At 44.1% G+C, this 14,049-nt stretch overlaps 1 protein-coding gene across 11 annotated transcripts in view; it reads left to right on the top strand.

Annotated features, from left to right (window-relative positions):
* Positions 1 to 14,049, top strand: part of nup93 (nucleoporin 93) — a 241,711-nt gene that overhangs the window by 65,954 nt on the left and 161,708 nt on the right. The window contains exon 1 of one of the 11 annotated variants that reach the window (XM_063066770.1): positions 6,518 to 6,631. The exons of the other annotated variants lie outside the window; for them this stretch is intronic. The gene's annotated coding sequence lies outside the window, so the exon portion shown is untranslated. Of the gene's footprint in view, positions 1 to 6,517; positions 6,632 to 14,049 lie in introns of those variants that run through there. 11 annotated transcript variants of the gene reach the window in all.

The following is a 14,049-nucleotide window of genomic DNA, read 5'->3' as shown; positions in this document are numbered from 1 at the left end:
TTACAGAATTTTCTATAATACCCAACCATTCCTAAAAACCTTCTGAAAGCTTTCTTGCCAGTCGGAACAGGAGCCTCAGCAATAGCTTGAACCTTGGCCTGTACAGGAGCCAGTTGGCCTTGTCCCACCACATAACCCAGATATGTAACTGTGGCATGGCCAAACTCACTTTTAGCGAGGTTCACAGTAAGGTTGGCCTTGGAAAGTCTGTCAAACCATTTCTCTACCGCTGCAATACGTTCTTCCCATGTGTCACTCCAGACCACTAGGTCATCAATATAGGCCTCTGTGTTTTCTAACCCTTTAATCACCGAACTGATCATTCTTTGAAATGTCCCTGGTGCATTTTTCATCCCGAAGGGCAAAACATTGTATTCATACAGCCCTGAGGGTGTAACAAACGCTGAGATCTTTCTAGCTCGGTCAGTCAATGGAACACACCAATATCCTTTTAACAGATCAATCTTTGTCAGGTACTTAGCCTTTCCCACTTTATCAACACAGTCATCCACTCTGGGGATAGGATAAGCATCCGTCTTGGTTATGGCATTAATTTTCCGGTAGTCGGTACAGAATCTCATGCTACCGTCCGGTTTAGGCACAAGGACGCATGGTGATGCCCAGTCAGAGGTAGATGGCCTAATAATACCGGTTGCTAGCATGTACCCGATCTCTTTTTCAACTTCTTTATTTTTCCTGAAGTTCATTCTGTAAGGATGCTGTTTAATGGGTTGAGCTGAATTCAGAATGACATCATGCATTGCCCCGGTGCACCGTCTTGGGGTGTCAGGAATTAAATCTTTATGTTTCTTAATTAGTTCCTGCAATTGCTCTCTTTGTGCAGGCTCCAAATGACTAACCTTATCATTAAGGTCCTTTAAGATAAGGGAATTTGTAAGTCTCGCGGACACAATACTCAGTTTAGTGAAATGATTTTTCTCCTCATTATCAAATTCCTCAGCCCCCTTTGTTTTCATGGTCATACCTACTGGCACCGCCTCAGAATCATGATACGGTTTCAACATATTAACATGAACCATCTGCATGGCCTTCCTCCTATCAGGAGTTTCAATAACATAATTCAAAGAATCAATTTTCTTCACTATGCGGTATGGCCCATGGAATTTTGCTTGGAGGGTTTGGTCACAAGAGGGAACAGCACCAGTACTTTGTTTCCCACTTCAAACACTTGCTCCCTCACTCTCTTATCAAACCACTGTTTCATTTTAATTTGTGAGTGCTGCAGATTCTTCCTGGCAAAATCGCAGGCCTTGTTAAGCCTTTCTCGGAATTTTAAAACAGAATCTAACACACCGACACACACGTCTGGGTTGGATCATTGCTCCCTGAGCAGGGTCAAAGGTCCTTTGGGCCTATGGCCGAAAATGAGTTCAAACGGGCTGAACCCCAGGGACTCTTGAATGGTGTCTCTCACAGTAAAAAGTAGTAAGTGTATCCCCTCATCCCAGTCCTTGTCATTCTCGTGGCAGTAGGTCTTAATCATGGTCTTTAAAGTGGAATGAGACCCCTCCAGAGCCCCTTGAGACTCCGGGTGGTAGGCAGATGACACAATCTGTTGAGCTCCCAGCTCAGACACTACTTGCTGGAACATTTTTGAAGTGAAATTGCTACCCTGGTCAGACTGAATTTCTTTGGGTAACCCTACCAGCGCGAAAAACTTGCTGAGTGCTTTTACCACAGTCTTGGCCTGGATGTTTCTGAGAGGCACAGCTTCTGGGAACCTAGATGCAGCACACATAATTGTTAACAAGTACTGATGACCAGCGGAAGTCTTTGGCAACAGGCCTACACGATCCACTATGACCTGGGAAAAAGGTTCACCAAAAGCAGGGATTGGCCGAAGTGGGGCTTTTGGAATGGCCTGGTTAGGTTTTCCCACCACCTGACAGGTATGACACCCTCTACAGTAATTGACAATATCTCTCCTCATGTTAGGCCAATAAAACTCCCTCAGGATCCTGTGCACCGTCTTTTTTATTCCAAAATGACCCCCTAAATGCATCTTATGGGCCAGGTTTAAAATTTCAGCCCTATAAACCTTTGGAACCACCACCTGGTGCTCAATAGCCCAATCCTCACTCGCAGACACAGTGGCTGGCCTCCACTTTCTCATCAATACCCCATCCTTAAGGTAATACCCCACTGTTTGTTTCTGAATCTCCTCCTCAGTGAGAGCTGTTTCTTTTAAAGCCAGAATTTCTGGATCTTTATTCTGCTCCTCTATAAACTCCTTCCTTGACAAGGACAGGTCTCTCCTCTCCTTGTTCTCCTCAGCCTTACTACCCCCTAACTCCTGTTGGTATAGGGAGGTCTCAGATAAATCAATATTAGTAGCAGCAGCCTTTCTGGACATGCTTCGTGTCACTGCGCATGCGGGATACACATCAGCATCTCTGGGCGGGTCCTCAGCAGCAGCAGGCTTGCTTGTGAACTGAACTGCTGGGTAAGCATCCCCACCTGCAAGGTCATTACCAAGTAAGACATCAACATGATCTATCGGTAGCTCAGATCGGACCCCTATTATGACTGGTTTCGACACCAAGTTGCATTTCAAGATTATCTTATGCAAAGGCATGGCCTCTGTTCCCTTTCCAATACCCTTAATGATGTTTACTTCTCCAGTGTCTGTCTCAGCACCAAATTCCAAAACATTCTTTAATATCAGTGACTGGAAAGCTCCAGTATCTCTCCATATTCTAACTGGGACTGGGTTTGACCCCTCCTTCAGACACAAACCCTTCTGAAATAAATCTATCGAGTCCTTCCTGAACTCGGTTCGACCCCCTTTTTCCTCAGCGGTACTTTTGCTGTCTGAACACAGCCAGTTGGGGTTTTCTCTTTTTCCTTTCCTTTTCCCCTTTTCATAGCAAAACACTTTGATGCCATATGGCCAGGTTTTCCACAAGAGTAACACTTAAAACTGGGAAATTTCTCCCCCGACTGTTTCCCTTCCTCCTTACTTTCATCACTAATCCCCGGTTTACTCTCTGGTTTAGCCGGTGGATTATCTCTACTCCCTTGTGGGTTACTCTTAGTGGGGAAAAATTTTACTTTATGAGTTAGGGCATATTTGTCTGCTAACTTAGCAGCTTCTGACAGCGTCGCCGCCCCTTTTCCCTCTAAGTGCGTCCTTATCTCAGCCGAGACGCAGTTTTTAAACTCTTCAATCAACATTAACTCTTTCACGTTACCAACACTCTCATCCGCCCCCGTTGAAGCACACCACCGATCAAAGTATACCCGTTTCTCATGGGCAAACTCCACATACGTTTGGTTCCAGGACTTTCTCAAACTGCGAAACCTTTGTCTGTACGCCTCCAGGACTAATTCATAAGCCTTAAACACAGCATCCTTCACTTTATCATAATCCTTTGCGTCTTCGAGAGACAGGGCTGCATATGCTTGCTGAGCCTTCCCCTTAACCGCACTTTGTAACAACACCGCCCACTGCTCCCGCGGCCACTCCCAATTTCGGACCACTTTCTCGAAATGTAGAAAATACCTACCAATTTCGGTTTCATCAAATGGAGGTACTAGCCTAATTTCTCGACTGACACTAAACCCCTCCTCACGGTTCACCATCTGAGCGTTCTGTTGCCATCTCTCCCTCTCAAACGTTCTCTGCCTCTTCTCTGTTTCTCTGCCTCTTCTCCTCTAATTTCAATCTCTCTATCTTTAACTGTTCCAGCTGGACCTCGACCTCCTCTTTCTCTACAGGAAACCTCTTTAACTCCCTCTCCTCAAAAGTCTGTATAGAGACATAATATTCAGCTATTTTTCTTTGAATTTTTGCTTTCGTCATACCTCTCTTTGCCTCAGCATTCACTTCCTTAGCAATGTCCCGCAACTCATATTTCCTAGCCTTTTTCAAGGACACGGGGTCTGGTGATTCCAAAAATTCCGCAACATCCATTTCTGCTGATATTCCACACAACCAATCAATTCAAACCAGCCTCCCGACCAATTTGTTCATATTGCGGACGCAGGCCCCAATTTATGTCATGGACCCCGTGATGGGGATAAAGAACCAGCAGAGATGGAAAACACTTTGGAGTCTCGTATTGCTATAAACTAATAATATTTATTAGTAACTACGCAATATGGTAATATAAATATAAATAAATCAAAAGGTTAGCAATGATTACATATAAAAGTAAGTGTGGAATATATATGTATGAAAAACCAAGCTTCTTTAAGTATAGGGGTAAAAAGATACAATCTTACGATGTTGAGTAAAGTTCAGTTCAGTTCAGTTCAGTTCGTGGTATTTAGTTGAGTAGTGATGGAGAGAGAGTGAGTTGAGTCTTCAGGTGAGCTGATGCCATTGATCTTCTCGTCGTCCTCCGAAATCCTTTACAAGTCACCGACTGTGACTTTAACCAGGGGGACCGGTCTTCTGTGGTGGAGGTATCACCCCGGCAAGGGTGGACACCTAGACAACTCCCCACCAGTCAACCCCTTCTCCTCAAACTGGAATAGCAACTAGGATCAATCCGCCTGATTGATCCTCCAAAACCCACTTTCTCTGTGGGCACAACAATGCTCATTCAGTGTCCAGATCATGTGTCCTGAGGTCTGTATCATCTGACCTCCCATTTATTTCACCAGGCTGAGCATCACCTGTCACTCAAAGAGTCCCTCCTTCCTTTGTCTGTAAAGGAGTGCACAAGCAGGCAACAAGTCCTTGGAAGTAACATCAACAATCTGCCTTTGGTCCCCATAGCAACCTACGAGCTGCTCGGTGCTGTCTCCAACTCCAACTCAGTGGAAATCCAAAGTTACTTCCAATGCCTTAAAGTGACAGTCCAACTGTTAATCTTTGTCTCTCTCTCTCTTTTCCAAAAGCAACATATCGGTGGTAAATAACTCTGTCAATCTCTCTCCTTTCCAAACAAACCATCAATGATAAATGTCTCTCTCCAATAGTTAATAGGGGCACTCCTGGATCCCCTCACATTATTGAGTACTTCTATTTGTTGATGGAGTTCTGCACATCTACCCTGGGTTTCAACCATGTTTCTTGTAACATAAAATCTGAGGTTTTTCCTTAAATTCCGATACATATTTTGTAAATTTTTGATCATTTGCGATGACTCCTTTCATTCCCTTGTTATATATACGGCCATTAATTTCCCACCTCTCCTGCCTGTGAACTGTTTGATCCTCCATTCAGCTTATCTTTGACTATTTCCCACCTAAGCCCCGAGATATTTTTCTGCAGACTTGACTGTAATTTTAATTTTTTCGGTTCTTTTGTCTGTTTGCACTGAACAGTTAATTGCATCTACCATAAACAGTACGAAATCCTTCTTACTTATAATTAGTGTGTCCTTATTAACATATTACAACCCTCACAGTTTACTGGTTTATTATTCCGTGTATTTGTTTGCTTGATAGCCTTTTTTCCAGCAACTGCTTTCACTGCCTCTACATAACTGATCCCTTGAGTTACTTTTACATATTGTATCTCAGCTTCTTTCTTGCTAATAATGCACCCTTGATAAGCTTCGCTGTGTTCTTCACCACAATTGCAGCATTTCAGCCTAGCTCCCACCTCACATTTCCCATATTCATGTTCTCCAGCGCATCTTCCACAGCTTTGTTTCCCTCTGCAGACCGCTGGAATATGCCCGAATTTCTGACATTTAAAGCGTCTTAAAGGTGGTGGTATATATATTCTGACCTCATAACACATATACCCCAAATAAACTTTAGTCTGCAATCTCTCTTCATCAAAGTTGATCATAACCGATGAACTATCACACTTTTTCCTGTTTCTTGTAACTTTCAAATGTTTGGCCTCAATAATTTTTGCTCCTTTTATGTTCTGTTTAATCTCATCCATGGTAACTTTCGTTGGTATCCCCGAAATAACTCCTCTAGCCCACTTTCTATTGTTGGATATTGAGCATTGTACTTTTTTGCCGTCTTATTTTTTTAAATCTTATCACTTTACCTTGTTGAGCACTGTCCCGACAAATCACTAATAGCGATCCTTTTCGTAAAATCTTTGCTTTTTTGACTTCACCTATAAGTTTGCTGATTATCTTCGTCAAATGAATCGGGTTCCATTCACCAAAAGACGCTCCGTCTTCACTTAGTGCTTTAATCTCATCTTCTTTCCGTTGTTTTGCTATCCTATTTTGTCTGTCCCCTGACTCCTTAGAGTTTGACATCTCATACGTCGGTTTCCTTTCCTCACTCTCTTCATACCATTCCTCTATCTCAAACTCACTTTCACTATCCGTCAATCTGTTCATCCTACAGGACATTTTCTTCATCAGCTCAGCAACTGCAGCCTCCGTGCTCTTTTCCAACTCCACCAGCCAACTCAAATTTCCAACTCCACACTCTCAGCCCCAGTTCCAACTTTCCACAGGGTCCGGACCCGCCCCTCAGTGTTAACAATGCATGACTCTGCTTCCGGAGGCGGGCTCAGCGAGACCCGTCTCCAATGAGGCGGAGGGAGCGCGCTGGCTGCCGGGAGTTCCAGCCGCCCAATCGGAGCTGGCGACGGCGCCTCGCCGTCCACTGAGAGGGCGGCGCGCAGTGGCTGCTGGATCTGCGCGGGGTTCTGCTGCTTGCGATAGAGGAGTCGCCTGGTGCCGAGGTAACCAGAGTTGTCATGTTGCTGGTGGGGCCGGGACGTGCAGGTGGTGGGGAGTGTCGGGGCCGGGTGTGCTGGTGGTGGGGGAGTGTCGGGGCCGGGTGTGCTGGTGGTGGGGGAGTGTCGAGTCCGGGTGTGCTGGTGGTGGGGGAGTGTCGAGTCCGGGTGTGCTGGTGGTGGGGAAGTGTCGGGGTCCGGTCGTCCTGGTGGCGGGGGAGTGTCGGGGTCGGCCGTGCTCGTGGTGGGGGAGTGTCGGGGTCTGGCCGTGCTGGTGGTGGGGGAGTGTCGGGGTCCGGTCGTCCTGGTGGTGGGGGAGTGTCGGGGTCGGCCGTGCTCGTGGTGGGGGAGTGTCGGGGTCCGGTCGTCCTGGTGGTGGGGGAGTGTCGGGGTCGGCCATGCTCGTGGTGGGGGAGTGTCGGGGTCCGGTCGTGCTGGTGGTGGGGGAGTGTCGGGGTCCGGTCGTCCTGGTGGTGGGGGAGTGTCGGGGTCGGCCGTGCTCGTGGTGGGGGAGTGTCGGGGTCGGCCGTGCTCGTGGTGGGGGAGTGTCGGGGTCGGCCATGCTCGTGGTGGGGGAGTGTCGGGGTCCGGTCGTGCTGGTGGTGGGGGAGTGTCGGGTCCGGCCGTGCTGGTGGTGGGGAGTGTCGGGTCCGGCCGTGCTGGTGGTGGGGGAGTGTCGGGGTCCGGCGTGGAAGGAGAGAACTGTCGCTGGTATGCTCGCTAGCTGCGTCGTCTTTAAAGGATATTGGGCACATGGAAAAGCAGACGTAAAGATTATATCGAAACGAGAGAATATTTAGAGCAACACACAAAATGCTGGTGAACGCAGCAGGCCAGGCAGCATCTATAGGAAGACGTACAGTCGACGTCCTGACAAAGGGTCTCAGCCCGAAACGTCGACTGTACTTCTTCCTGTAGATGCTACCTGGCCTGCTGCGTTCCACCAGCATTTTGAGTGTGTTGCTTGAATTTCCAGCATGTGCAGATTTCCCCGTGTTTAAATATTTAAAGCCATATTTTAGTACAGAAGGATCTCTTAGCAATATTAAAAACGGAGTAAAAATTATTTCCATTAAGTGTTGGAATAGTTCATATGTGGAATAGCTGATGGATGTGGCTTTCTATTTGTCCAGAATATACCATAACGTGATGCATCTCAAGTGTGCCTAAAATTCACCGTTTCCTGTTGGTATTTGCTACCTAGTGCAGTGTTTCTCAACAACAAGGAAGATAGTGGTAATGATTGGCAAATACATGATCAGATGATTGCTGAAATTGGTGTATTATTGTCACATGTGCTGAGAGAAAGTGAAAAGCTTGTCTTTCAAGCAACACAAAAAATGCTAGAGAACTCAACTGGCCAGGTCGTATCCAGGAAAAGAAAGTACAGTGGATGTTTTGACCTGAAACGTCGTCTGTAAGTTCTGCCGAAGGGCTTCAGCCCGAAACTCGACTGTTTACTCTTTTCCTAGATGCTGCCTGGCCTGTTGAGTTCCTCCAGCATGTTATGTGTGTTGCTTGGATTTCCAGCATCTGCAGATTTTCTCTATTTAATCTGGTTTTGCAGTCTGCTCATGCAGATCAAGTCATTACGCAGTGCATTGAGATGCAAGATGAATAACAATGCAGAATAAAGTGTAACAGCTACAGAGAATGTGTAGTGCAGGTAAATAAAGTGCAAGGTCATAAGATTGTGAGTTAGAGTCCATCGTATTTTACTGGGGAACAGTTTCATAGTCTTGTACCTGGGGTAGAAGCTGTCCTTGAGACCGTGGGTATGAGCTTTTAGACTTTTGCATCTCCTGCCCAGTGAAGAGAGAATGTCCATGGAGGAATGGGTCTTTACTGAGATGTGCTTTACCGAAGCAGCAAGGAGTATGGAGTTCTTACAGGAGAGGAGAGGCTCGTCTCCATCATGTGCTGAGCTATGTGCACAGCTCTCTCTCTTTAGAAATCGCAGAAAACCTACAGCACAATATAGGCCTTTCGGCCCACAATGTTGAGCCGAATATCTACTTACTTTAGAAATTACCCAGTGTTACCCATAGGCCTCTATTTTTCTCAGCTCCATGTACCTATCCAGGAGTCTCTTAAAAGATCCTATTGTGTCCGCCAAAGGTATTTGGATTGAAACATCTGCAACCCTCCAATCCTCCAGAACCTCTTTGCACTAGTGATGCAAAGATCACCGCCAGAGGCTCAGCAATCTCTTCCCTTACCTCCCACAGTAGCCTGGGGTACATCTCATCCGGTCCCAGGGAACTTATCCAACTTGATGCTTTCCAAAAGCTCCAGCACATCATTTTTCTTGATGTCTATATGCTCAAGCTTTTCAGTCTGCTGTAAGTCATCCCTACAATTGTAAAGATCCTTTTCCATAGGGAATACTGAAGCAAAGTATTCATTAAGTACCTCTGCAATCTCCTCCGGTTCTGTACAGACTTTTCCACTGTCACACTTGATTGGCCCTATTCTCTCATGTCTTATCCTCTTGCTCTTCACACACTTGTGGAATGCCTTGGGGTCTTCATTAATCCTGCTCACCAAGGGCTTCTCATGGTCCCTTTTGGCTCTCATAATTTCATTCTTAAGCTCCTTCCTGGTAACTTTATAGTCTCCTAGATCTCTATCATTACCTAGATTTTTTTTAACCTTTCGTAAGCTTTTCTTGACAAGATTTTCAACAGCCTATGTACATCATGGTTCCTGTACCCTAACATCCTTTCCCTGTCTTATTGGAGATTTCTGTTATTACACCTTTCCAGAATCTGTCTTCCGATCTGCTCCTTGATGTCCCTGTTACTATTGTGTGATCTATAAAAACAACCAGTAGAGTTATTGACCCCATTCTGTTTCTAGCTTCCACCCACAGAGATTCAGTAGACAATCCCTCCATGACATCCTCCTTTTCTGCAGCCGTGACACTATCTCTGATCAGCAGTGCCACGCCCCCACCTCTTATGCCCCCTTCCCTGTCCTTCCTGAAACATCTAAAGCCTGGCACTCGATGTAACTATTCCTGCCCCTGAGCCATCCAAATCTCTGTAATGGCCACAACATCATTGCTCCAAGTACTGATCTATGCTCTAAGCTCTTCCACTTTGCTCATGTTGCTTGCTGTCACGTACAGAGCAGTTGCCATACGAAGTTGTAATGCATCCAGACAGAATGCATTCTGTGGTGTGTTGATAACAATTGATAAGCATCATGCCAAATTTCTTTAGCCTCTTGAGCAAGTAGAGACTTCGAACTTTCTTGGCTATGTTATCTACATAGATAAAGCGGGGCAGACTATTGGTGAACTTGAAACTCTCAACTTCAACACCACCGATGTAGACAACTGCTCTCCCCTTTCTGAAGTCAATGAGCAACTCCTGTTTTGACATTGAAGGAAAGGTAGTTGTCCTGAAGCTCTCTACCCCCTTCCTGTCTCCTGTCATTGCTATTTGAGATGTGGCCCACTATGGTGGCATCATCTGCAGACTTGCTCCGGTGGTGAGTGTTGGGCCAGAGAGGTGGCATTTTTCAGTTGTAGGCAGATTTCAGTGGTCTGTGGTTGTCTGGACATCTGGAGTTGACGTGTGCTATGACCGCTTTCTTGAAGCACTTCATGATGGTAAATGTTAGAGCCACTGGGTGGTGGACATTAAGGCACGTTACACACACAATGCTGAAGGAACTCAGCAGGCCAGTCAGCCTCCACTAAAAAGTGTATAGTCAATGTTTCGCTCCGAGACCCTTCATTTTGTTTGTAATTAAGCCACGTTATCTTGTTTTTCCTAGGTACTGGGATGATGGTGGTCATCTTAGAGCAGAAGGGAATGACAGTCTGAAGAAGGGAGAGGTTAAAAATATCAGCTTCTGTTTGTGTGTGCAGCCTGGTGCTTTGATATACCATAGTGTGAATGGCGGGTGGTTTGGTAGGCAGGCATATATGGTTGGATAGTAATGGTTGAGGATGTCTGGGCCCTTGGTGGCTCAGAAGATGGTGTGTTAAGGTGTTGAAAAATCCTGCAGAATTATCCTCTGCTAAAAAGAATGTGAGAAACTATTTGCAAAGCTGTTGAATGAGTGAGTGGCTAGGAACTACACCAGTGTATGGTTAGGAGCTGGCTCCAATAACAGATGGCATCCATAATGGAGCGTGAGGGGTCTGAGAATGAGATTCAACAAGGACTGTCTTTTTTCACGGAATGACAAAGGCTCCGTTGTATGTCAAGAGAGGCAAACCAAAATTCATTGTAGAATATACCCTGCAGCATCACCAGTAATGTGTAGAATTTCAATGGCAGGCAATATGGAAACATGGAATCGGATATGATAAGTACAAGTTGATGAATTGGAATATTAAAAGCTTAAAGGTGCGTGGTAGATTTTTTAATATAAAGACTTAATTTATGATAAAATTTCCGTATTTTTTCTGAAGCTAAGTTAATCGATACTTGATTAACAGATATACAGGCCAACGATAAAAGATGTTTTTTGTTTTGAAGCTCCTATCAGAACACATTAATTGTGGAAGGTAACAGGCCAGGAATGTCAACTGCTGAGTTCCTCACAGCACCTATGTTCAGTATCTTAAAAGTTTCAATAAAATAACTGCCTCTTTACCTATACTGTAATAAGTATAGGCCTTGTTCAACAGTTCTTCAAATCTTAATCCCTGTAATCAAGCCCTTGAATCTTTCCTATGTTGCTTCTAATGCAAGTGCATCTTTTCTTAAATATCAATGCCAGAACATAGCTGAGATTTCACCTATGCCCTGTAAATTTATATCAAATTTTTTCTGATTTTTATGTTCAGTACCTCTTACAATAAAGGTCATTAATGCAGTACCTGTGAAGTATGAGGAGAATAAAAATATGTGAGTGCAGTGTGACCAAAAATAGGTCATCAATTGTTGCATCACAGTGTCAGTGATGCAGTTTGATCCTGCCTGAGATGTTGTTCTCCCTGGGACCCCTGGATCCTTTAGTTTGTCGAGCTCCATGCTGGTAAGTTAACCGGTTCCTATAAATTGCTATTGGTTGTAGGTTGTGGCAGAAGAACAGGGCAGTAAATGGGTATGAGAGAGAAATTAGGTTACTGGAGATTTGCTTACCACTCTTAAAATACAATGTTAAGAAATAGTTTAATCTAAAACATTCCAGAATCTCTTCCTAATTGTCATATATTAGGTCAGTCTTTGTACTGCATTTTATATCACTGATAACATTTTCCCTGGGATTTAACTGTTCCATATTCCTGATATTTTTATTTGACAGCTTTGCCCATTTACTTCCCTTTGTTAAAATGCAATGTTAAGAATTACCTTAGTCTATTTGTACCTTAAAACAGTTACCTACAATGTTCCTACTACAGTGCACAGAGAATGTCGAACCATAAACTCAATATTTGGTATCACCCATTAAAATCCATAGTGGAAAAACACTTGGTACCTTCTCAAATTCAGTGCAAGGTTTGTAGTTCACACAGTACTAGAGGAACTCAGCAGTTCAGGCAGCATCTGTGGAAAAGATCAAATAGTCAACGTTTCTGTCTGAGGTGCCCCCTCCCTCTCCCCCCCACCTCCACCAACAAATCGGACTGGAGGTTTGTAACTGAGATTTCTCTAAGCCATGTGCAGTTAGCCCATATTCTCTGCAGGTTTATGAATTTCTTTTACCATCAGTTTTGATGAAAGTTTCATAAATTTGGTCAGTACTGCCTTTTGTAATTTACTGTGAATTGTTGGGTGCAAATGAACAATGCACCAAATTATACAACAAGCTCTTGTGTAATGTGCAGGTTGATCCACATTATATTAAAATTGGCAGCTGGTTTTGATCATTTGTTTTGTAATGGAAGTATCAGAAATTTCAGTTGTAATGAATATTAGTGGATAATTAAATGATAGAAACGTGAATTTGAGAAAACACAGTCATAAAAATTATGTCAGTTAGGAACAAAGTAGTTAAGTGCAGGTGTTGCCCTTTCAGCCTACGCGACCATTTAATAAGATCTTACCTGATCAAATTGTAACTTCAATTCTGCAACCTTTAACTTCTGTTTATCAAAAAAAAATCAGTCTTAAAATCTCCAAAAAAACTGTTTCCATGGTTCTTTTGAGAAAGAGTTCTAAAGAATCATGGTCCTCTGAGAGAAAAATATCAGGCATCTCTCATTTTTATTCCCCTCCCACAAGAGGAAGCAATTTTTCCATTTCTTCCCTGTCTTCTCATATATTATTTGTTTTAATCACATTGGTTCTCACTCTTCTAAGTTACAGCAGATGTCATCTTAGCTTATCCAATCTTTTCCTCATTACCCTATCTGGTCTTTATGGGTATCAGTGTGGTATGCTTTCCATGAACTGTTACCATTACATTTGTATCGTAAAGTAAGGAGATAAGTATTGTACCTAATATCACCAGCGACGATTCCATTCTGCCGTCTTTGCTAAAAGCCCCTTAACCAAAAAATTAAATGATTTTTCCTTACTGTACATTAACAGATCAATGCAAAAAAAAAATACAAGTAAAATCCATAGGATTATAGAAGCATTCAAAAAGTATTGAGGACCAATCAAAGACAGTTCCTGCTGCAAATGAGATGGATAGGCTTGGTGTGGTGATATCAGTTTCTCATCATCAGGCTGAAAGTCACTCAGGAGTCCCAGATCCCCACATTCAGTCTTTGTTTTGTTGCTTTGAAAGAAGTTGTGTGACTTCACTGAAACTGTGCTCCACTAAAAACAAGAAGCACATGCAAAATGCTGGGGGAACTCAGCAGGCCAGGTAGCATCTGTGGAAAAGAGTGCAGTCAGTGTTTTGGGCCACAACCCTTCAGCAGTACTGGAAAAAACAGATGAGTACAGGGGAGGGAGAAACACAGGGTGATAGGTGAAACCGGGAGGGGGAGAGGTGAAGTAAAAAGCTGGGAAGTTGATTTGTGAAAGAGATACAGGGCTGAAGAAGGGGGAGTCTGATGGGAGAGGACAGAAGGCCACGTAAGAAAGAAAAAGAGGAGGAGCACCAGAGGGAGGCAATGGGCTGGCAAGGAAATAAGGTGACGGTGGAAAAGGGGATGGAGAATAGTGAAGGGAGGGTGTTGCTGGAAGTTCGAGAAACCAATGTTCATGCCATCTGTCCTAAATATCAAAAACTAAATTGAGAAAATATCCAGGATTCCCTTTGTTTATTTGGGACACTATGCTGCTTAATTGGGGCAGGAGACTGTTGCCGAACAGTTTCTCTAGCGTCAGTTGCATGCATTTCTGTTCAAAATGCAGTGAGTTTTGGCACTGATAGTTGGTGAGAAATGAGCTGTGAGACAATTTGGGACTGTTTTGTTCCCTGCAGTTTCAAGCATTCAGGTTTGGAGATGCCAGAAATAGCCGGGAGTGAAAATGAACTATTTCACTACTTCAAGTTAAGAACTATGA

Source organism: Mobula hypostoma, chromosome 14, assembly GCF_963921235.1.
Source record: "Mobula hypostoma chromosome 14, sMobHyp1.1, whole genome shotgun sequence".
In the NCBI taxonomy this organism is placed as follows: Eukaryota; Metazoa; Chordata; class Chondrichthyes; order Myliobatiformes; family Myliobatidae; genus Mobula; species Mobula hypostoma.
Note: the sequence above shows the minus strand (reverse complement) of the source record. Positions and strands in the feature narration are given on the sequence as shown.